The sequence below is a fragment of the Anguilla rostrata genome, chromosome 7, assembly GCF_018555375.3.
Source record: "Anguilla rostrata isolate EN2019 chromosome 7, ASM1855537v3, whole genome shotgun sequence".
Lineage (NCBI taxonomy): Eukaryota > Metazoa > Chordata > Actinopteri > Anguilliformes > Anguillidae > Anguilla > Anguilla rostrata.
This window is the reverse complement of record NC_057939.1, coordinates 3,961,585-3,970,164: the sequence shown is the minus strand read 5'-3', so window position 1 is coordinate 3,970,164 and position 8,580 is coordinate 3,961,585. Positions and strand designations below refer to the sequence as shown.

Sequence of the window (8,580 nt, the reverse complement as noted above, 5' to 3'; positions counted from 1 at the left end):
CTGTCAGACTGTTCACCCTGTCAGATGGACGGCTGAGCGAAAGAGGTGTACACAGCTGAGACCTCATAATGAAAGTGAACGGCGCCATTCCAGCTGGATTGCGAGCTAGCGCTAAGGGAAATAAAACACACGGCGGAGTACCGAATTGAAACACGTTGTCAAAATCGGAGAGCACCGACATTGTAGCGCTTCACAATGCTTGAGCAAATATACAAAACTGTCGCCTTCTTCAGATATTGCGAGGTATTTTTGAAACACACGTTTATAGGAAGCACGTTTATCATTATATTTACAATATATTGTATATTCAATTTTCTGTCAGGGAGGTAGCTGAATAAACAAATTAATAAATTAATAAACTAATTCATGATGAACGACAACGCCATTTATTCTCCATTCTTTGCCTGTAACTTAATCAGTTGTTTTGCTGGCTTTACCAAGCCTCCTGGACGGTACACATCAGAAAAGCTTATGTGAGATAAAAAGGGACGACGCACCGCTGCTTTATTCGACAGCGCCGAGGACAGGCGAGCCGTTCGCTTCCTCTCCTGTGTGTAGGCAGATCATTTAAGTTATTAGCCGCCCCTGAGATAGAAACACAGATTACGGCAGGAAGGAGAGGCCGAGGAGGAAAGAGCACGGCCACCTTTCATCATCCTGCGCCTATTTTTAAAAAGGCCGTCACAGCCCCCCCCCTCCCCCCCCCTGTTCTGCGGCTGAAGACGTTCCTTTCCTCTCCTTTGGGGTTGAGGACCGCTCCACCCCGACCGCGATTAGGCCGCGGGGTAGCACACAGCGTGTTCCGCCGTTTAAAAAAAGAGGAGAGGGCAGGTTGCCATGGGGACGGCGATCAGCCCGCCAGCCCGCCCAGATGTTCGCAGATTATCCCGTGGCGCCAGGAGGCGGGAATCCCTGCTCCGGGGTTTGGAGCCGTCGGCAAAAACGAGGTCGCCGCTTCCTGCGCCGCCGCTCCAGCGCTCGCCCCCTTTCCGGAAGCTTCCGCCCCGACCGACCGACCGACCGTTCCTCGGTGCCCGGCTCCATCCCCGGATTTTTCCGGGTGAGAAACGTGCAGCGCCACCTCGTTTACATTCGGCCCGCAACCGCGATCCAGCCGGTGCCCAGCATAGAGAGACGCGGCGTGCGATCGCAGGCTTGTTTCCGTCCTCTCCTTCCTCTTTTCACCCTGTGGTTTAACACCCCTGGGGTGTAGCCAGCATCCCAACATGGCTGCCGCAGCGCTTACACAGGAGAACGTCCCCCTGAGTGACGGGGATGCGCGGGTTTCCCATAATGCACGAGCCACTATGAGCCACAACTGCCGCCGCGTCACAGTGCTGTAAGCGCATTAACGGGATGCAAGGGTCTGGTCTCTGTGCTGCCGGGATTCCTGTTCACACGCATTACGGGTTAGAAAACATATAGGGCATCTGCAGCCAGTTTGTTGCTGCCATTCGTTGACAGGAACATCCGATGGATATCTGAAAGTAAAATGGACTCTCCAGGTAGACAGTTTCCCCTCACCAGATATGTGTTGGACCTGGGTGAATTTCCCCAATCACAGGCATGCAGATAAAAGTATCAATTTTCTTTAAAATAATAGAACATTTAAAAGCGTAACGTTTTAGCAACAGTGATCATGTATCCAACATACTCTTGCTGGATTAAAACTTTCATTTGGGAGCATTATATCAAGCGTGCAAGTCTCATTCTTTTCAGAGTTTCAACTCTTTTGACTCTGCACCTTGAGCTATCGTGTTGGTGTGCATGCGTCTCTTCGGACATTTCAGTAGTCCTGCACATTTTCCCAACCCCTGACCTCCCTTAGAGGTCACTTGTCCAGGGAGGTCGGGTATTGTTAGGTAGCAGGTTGGACATCGGGGAAAGTGAGAAAGGGAAAGAGAAAGGGTCAACAGGCGCCTCTGGCAGGCATTAATATTTAAATCTACAGGGGGATCTATACGCTGTCTCCTCTTACAGTCCGCCTGCAGGAAGCTGTCTAGTCAGGCTTAAAGTGTGGGTGGCAGGTGAAAGCACAGGTTCAGCTGACCAACGGGAGAGGCGGAGGAAGATTGCTCTCCCTGACGGCACAACACGATGGTCAGAGGAAGGCTCGCGATTCTTATCCTAACGCAGCTCAAATTTGTTTCCACGCCAACCTTGTACCAGTCAAGACGTGTCCTGCAAAAGTGGACGTCCCCTTTCAATTCCATGGCGGAACAGGCATCGGTGAATGTCAAGTTCTGGCACAGATAATGAACACCAGGAGAAAAGGACATGGTTTTTTCTTTTTTTTGGCAAACTAGATACTTTCCCAGGCTGTACAGTTGGGCAGTTATGCACGTTCAGACTCCCCAGTGATAGCCTTCTGCTAATATTAGCCATAGTCTTTATTTTTTTCATTGGCTGTTTCAGAAGGAGTGTTTTCAAAGATAACATATTGTTGCCAAGATGCCAGTTATGACCATGGACAGCTCAGACTGGTTATTAAACCTCCTTTCATATCTTTGTTAATCGCTTGAAGGGTCATTCAAACCTACAAATTACTTATTCATTTGATATTTATGCCCCAGTGCTGGGCTCTGAGTGCTTAGGCTGTGTGGTCATAAGTGTCCATTTCTGTTGGCCTGAGAAGAACCCCTAGCTCCAATTTGTACCACTTCCTTTGACAATTTATACTCTTAAACTCCTCTCTTGCTGTTCTGCTCGGGGCTCAAACACCATTGCTCTATGCTTCCTGTTCCTTTCTGCCAAATATATCCTCAAGGTCTTTGCAGTAGAGCAGACAAAAAAAAAACCCCCTTGCCTCAGACAGACAGTCGTCTCCATCAATAGACCTTCTCGGTTTCAAGGTTTCATCGCTGTACCTGTCGGCAGGTTCTGGTGCCATACGACACGCGCTGTCCGCCAGTGTCAGCACTGTGCTCAAAGTTTCTTTTCACTTGGATCCATGATGAAGGCTGAAGGTGGATGTTCCAGGTGCCCGAGTGTACAACTTGTCCATTTCCTTGTTGTTGTCATATTTCGTTCATTTATGAGCCCACACCAGTGTGAAAACTAAAAAAAGAATATATATATATATCACACAGAGGACAGGTTCTACACAATTTTCAGGGAATATAATGCAAGTGGGTTACAGTATAAGCAACATATAATCATTACATTTATTTTGCAGACACACGTGTCCAAACCAATTTCCCAACCAAGCATAAAGTATGTTTATAAGAGAAGCAGTAACTATGGAAATGATAGCGAACCGTATAACAGGAGGTGCTAGAAAGTGCAATACTGTTAGCGTAATGAACTATCCTATCACTTGTAGTCAACTAGCCTGTCAACATATACAGTATGAAACTAAGTGCTACGATTTGGAGTCGACCTGGGAAAGATGGATGGGATCAGTCCGTTAAGCTAAACAGACACACATCGAAAGTTACAATAACCGTAGGGACACTAAATGAGGGTTGGTGGTTACACAACAGTTATTTTGAGCATATAAAAATCTATTTTATTTGTGTATTAAATATTTACGGTAACATCAGAGTTTAGAATGTGAACGTTGCCGGCAACAGAAATGGGGCACCTCCACAGAATCTCCTGTCTGTGAAAACTACCCCCCGTGGTGCTTGCATTTGTTCCACTGTTTCCAGGTCAGTGCTTCTCACTGGATTCGATCTACATTTGTGCACATGGCACATTGCAGGCAACCCCTCGCGGTGAGGCACCGGGGTTGGTTAGGTTCCCCCTTAAAGGTCAAAGGTCGTGTCGTGGGGGCATCCTGGTTTCTTTCCGTCATCTTCGGGTATTTTCACTTCTTTGGGGCCCACGCGAAGCCGTGTAAAAACAAACCACTCAAAAGCACGGCTGTAAATTCAGGTTGCGGCTTGCGAAGGGTCGCTCAGCCACAGAAGCCCACTGGCTCACAAGAGCCAGTGTAAGGTGAACGCGGACCGTGCTCGGTGGAGCAATTACCCAGGTCCCTGCTGTTCCTGTTTCTCCTCGGTGCCGAGGAGGACCTTCGTTAATAATGGAGAGCCGGGCGGCGGCTTTGTTTTTCACGTCAAACGCATTTGTAAGGGTGCTCTCCGGTGCACGTCTCCTGCTGAGCACATCCAGGTCGGTGTCACAGCACCGCCGACAAAAAAAAGCTGGCCTGTCGGGTGCAGTACCCTTAGGCCTCGATGGCAGGCGAGACGCACCGCGGACCAGGAGACATTATGCAAAGAGAAGGCGCTATTCTTAGGAGGCCTGCATCACATCGTGTTTTAATGCGTGGCGTGACAAGGTCACCAAAATGTGGCCGCAGTTCATTAGCCAAGGGCACATCACCGATCCCTTTCAGACACACAGGTGTGCGACCTATCCAGACCTTCTGTGGTCGTTCCATGCTGCTCTGACAAGTGTAAACCGCAGAAAACAGCTCTTTAACAGGTGTTAAAAATTCTGGATGAGTAGAGGACCACTTATCGTTTCATCGCCTTCTTTTTTTGACACACTTTCAACTATACAATGGTTTCATAAAATAGTTAAAGTGGTCGACCAAAGGAGTGTTCAGGTTGAACTTAATTGAAACTGAAAAAATCGTCTGACAGAGGCAGCAAGGTACCCTTACAAAAAGGCTGTGGGTCTTGACTACTGGAGTAGAATTACCGTAATGTGCTTTTCTATGCGACTCGTTTAAGTCAAGTATGATGTAGCACTTCAGCAGCCAGGCTGTAACACTCAAAAACGTTATCGCTTAGAAACAGGACTGGAAAAGCTGTTGAACTCCTCAGGGAAGAATATAGACCAAAGTGGCAGTTTTTTTTTGTCAGTCCAATTTTGAACCTCTTTGTTAATTGAATCTGATTAATCCAGCAACTGTAGTCATACAAAAACAACCTCATTTCTTGTATAAACCTTACAAAAACCAAATGATTATTAAGTAGAGAAGAATATTTTTCCCAGCAGGCACTGCTCTGAGCAACATGACGAATCTTCAGCCAACCCATTACAAAAACAAAGGCTTACATTATGAATTGTGTCTACACAATATTGTTATGAATATTCCACATTTGTATTCAAATTAAAACAACAACCTTTCTGACACACTTGATTTAATCACTGCTAATCCTCACCTCATTGGTTCGTAAAAAAAAAAAAAAAAAAACACCCATTCAAATCTGTGTAAGTGGGAAAAAAATATTTTTATGAATAAAAATTACCTCCTGGCACCAAGAAAGTGAGAACCAAATATTGGGTTCTAATGAGCACTAATTTGCATGCAGATGACAGAAATTGTAGCTGAGACACATATGTGGAACAGTCTGCCCAATCACCCACATCAGTCTTGAGTCTTTGAGATTTTCTGGAACATTCCAGGTTTTCCTATTGAATAATCCAAGGCGTCATTTAAACTCTGTATGTTACTTATACCCATACTGTGTGTAACAGTAATCAAACCCGAAAAATCATCCAACATCCCTCCTGTCTCAATCAGAAACCTGCAGTTTAAAAAACAAAAAAACTGAAAAAATATTTTTTTCAAATTCCAACTGTAAAAATAGCAGCAAGCCCACTGATGTTTGCTATTTATAGGCCTGGCTTGCCATCAAATGCAATGATGCATCATTACACAGTAAACGTCACAAAGAGGAAATGGGGGTGCCAGACCAATTGATAACATACCACATCACCCCAGCTAAACTCACCCCTTCAAATTACTCACCTTTATGTTCTGATGCAGCACTCCACAAACTGTAAATAATATAGTTTAGAAAATGACTTTGTTAATGACAACAAAGGTAATACCCAGTGACAGACGAATATATTCTATAATCATATATTTATGCAGGACTAGCTGCTTAGACTGTGAGTAATCTATGTTTTCATTCTGCTTCATGTTAGCCCTCAGATTTAACAGCTATGTAATTGTATATAATTTTTGACAGCACTCAGGCTCAGCTAAAGTCTAAACACAAACATTACAGCAGGTAGGCTCATTTTTAGCATTCCAGACGACAATATGGTCTGCACTAAAAAATTCCAACTGTATTAGGAAAACAAATCTGTTTTAGAAGGCACCTCTATGGGTCCTGGGAGAAAATTAAATGGCCTGACGTGCCAGGCATTTTACAAGGCAGACCTGTAAGGGCTATTAAGTCATTGTGTACTTGGTACATCACGCTTCAGGGAAAAGGCAACAGCATTTCAACAGCCCTGCCATGTAAAGCTCTAATCTGATGTATACTCATAACTTTATGGAGCATTTATGTTTTATTAACTTTTAGCCCTTATTTTACTTATTTATTTATTTTATTTAACCATTAGTTAATAACCTGGAAAAACCCCATTGAGATCGAAATCTCTTTTGCAAGGGGGACCTTACATAAAACACAAAGTTACACATGACAGTAGACAAATGGGTTACAAACATCGAATGGGGAATGAGACAGCAGTGGAACAGTTATTAAAAAGCAGAGCAGAGGTCAAACACAGGAGCATCATTCAGTCAGAGCCATGAACTACATGTTTAAAAGTCAGTAATTGAAAGCAGTTTGACAAGTTTTACATTTTTTTTTAAGGTTGAAGACTTGGTTCTTCCCAAGCTGAACGGCCAGTCATATTTGTAGACCTGTCCCACTGATGTCCTCCATTAATTTGAGAGCACAGCTTACCGAGCATGTATGAAGCTTACGCAGCCAACTGCTTCTTTATATATCCCAGCTGTCCATCAACTGAGCTATGCAGCTATAGTGCTGGAGCTCCAGCCCTACAGGGCCAACAAGTCTGCTGGTTTTTTGAGGTGTTCTCGAAGCAAGTGTTTCATTCAAGTCATTGACTGGCTAAGGAATCCACACACACGCACACACACACACCTTGTTATCAAGGCCTTAATTGGCAGCTGACTGAAAAGAAAAAATGCAAAAACCCACAAACACTACGGGCCCCTTGGGATTCAGCTTGACGCCCTTGCGCTGGAGAGGGTGGTGGCACTTCCTGTGCAGTGAGAGCAGGAACATCTCTGACGCCCACCTGACCAGAAGGGTAGGGGAATACCAGCCTTCTCAGAAGACATTACGACCAATCATTACCTGGTCCTGTAAACCGTGTTCATCTGGTATATGCTGGACTACCGTCACTCGAAACACACAATACCTATATTTATGACATGTTATATTACCACTGGGGATTAGCATAATGTACAACTGCATGCTGCTCAGTGGATGTAATTAATGTAAGTCTATTGTGCATGTAATGCAGTATAATGTCAGGGGCTTCTGCTTGAATTTTTCTGTGCCAATTGCACAGGTTAAACAGTCCTCCAGGACAACACCCACATCATTATGTAGTTGGATTTCAGAGTTAAAAGAAGATACAGCCCTTTGTACATGTTTCAGAAAATGATGATATTTGTGTGCACCATTCAAATTGACAGAGGACAATTTGACAGGACAATGGACTACAATTAATACTGGCCATTCTAAACTTAAGAACAAATAAAATGGAGGGGAAAGACAGCTAAGCACAAAATAAGACAGCACATCATATTCTTGTTTTTTTTGTACCTTACAAATAGGTTTCCCCACGGGGATACTCTTTAGAGCAATGTGCTTAAACCAATGCACAGGAAGGCTTTTTTTAAATCATGCAAAGTCAGGTACAATCTCTATTTATAGGGCCCAGATACAATGATGGAAAAAATGGTATGAATGATTTAACAATGAACACTGCCAAAGTGATAATGTGTGGGCAAATTTAGCCACCCACACATAGGCTTGACAGAGACTTTTGCACTCAGCCATGAATCAAATTTTAGCTTGTGTTGGCTCTAAACCAGAACACAAAAAAAAAAAAAAAAGAGAGAGATAGCCAGGATATAGTGTAAGGGCAGGTGAGCAATAGTGGAGGCTTCATGGATAAGTTATGACTCACGTAGGCTACTGCTGTTCACAACTTCAGGCAGATTTTTTTTTTTAGACGTCGACAAAGGTAGCACTTCAGTGTTGTTTACAGCACCAATTGTCTTTATAGAGTAAATGCCAGCTGTTTGTTAGGCCTTTTGTGTACCTCCTGTTGTGGTCACGATCCACAAGAGGCACAATCCATCCATCCATCCATTATGTACACCCGCTTATTCCTGATCAGGGTCGCGGGAACAAGAGGCACAACGTGAATCATTAAATGGCGGGAGGATGCCTGCCCTCGTGGGAAATATTTGTTATGATGTAAGCTAATGCCTGATATTGCGTGTTTCAAGTGCTGCCTGATGCCAGACAAACTTCACCGTAATAAGCACCAAGCATTTGGACACAATACTAACAACACTCACCTCAGACCAGACAAAGTTTTGACAACCTGCCGATGTGTCTGGTCACTGTTTCCTCTCTTAAATGAATATAAATCCTTATACCAGTCATTGTCTTTGTCATGTCTTCTATGATTATTTTATGATTATACTATTGTGAGATAACGAGTGATACTGGCAAACATGTTGTAGGTTTTGGTCGCTAGTCTAACACCTTTAGCCAGCAAACGTTACCATGTTTCTTGCGAGCCCCTCCCATACACTGAACGTTGCCCTGGTGACTGTTGGGTTAC

At 44.2% G+C, this 8,580-nt stretch overlaps 1 long non-coding RNA gene across 1 annotated transcript; it reads right to left on the bottom strand.

Moving 5' to 3' along the window:
* Positions 1–404: 404 nt before the first annotated feature.
* Positions 405–8,531, bottom strand: LOC135258811 (uncharacterized). Its single transcript, XR_010331102.1, has 4 exons — positions 8,312–8,531; positions 7,937–8,119; positions 5,708–5,736; positions 405–3,057 (listed from the first exon to the last, which is right to left on the bottom strand). It is a non-coding gene; the product is annotated as an uncharacterized LOC135258811 (long non-coding RNA).
* Between the last annotated feature and the right edge of the window lie 49 nt (positions 8,532–8,580).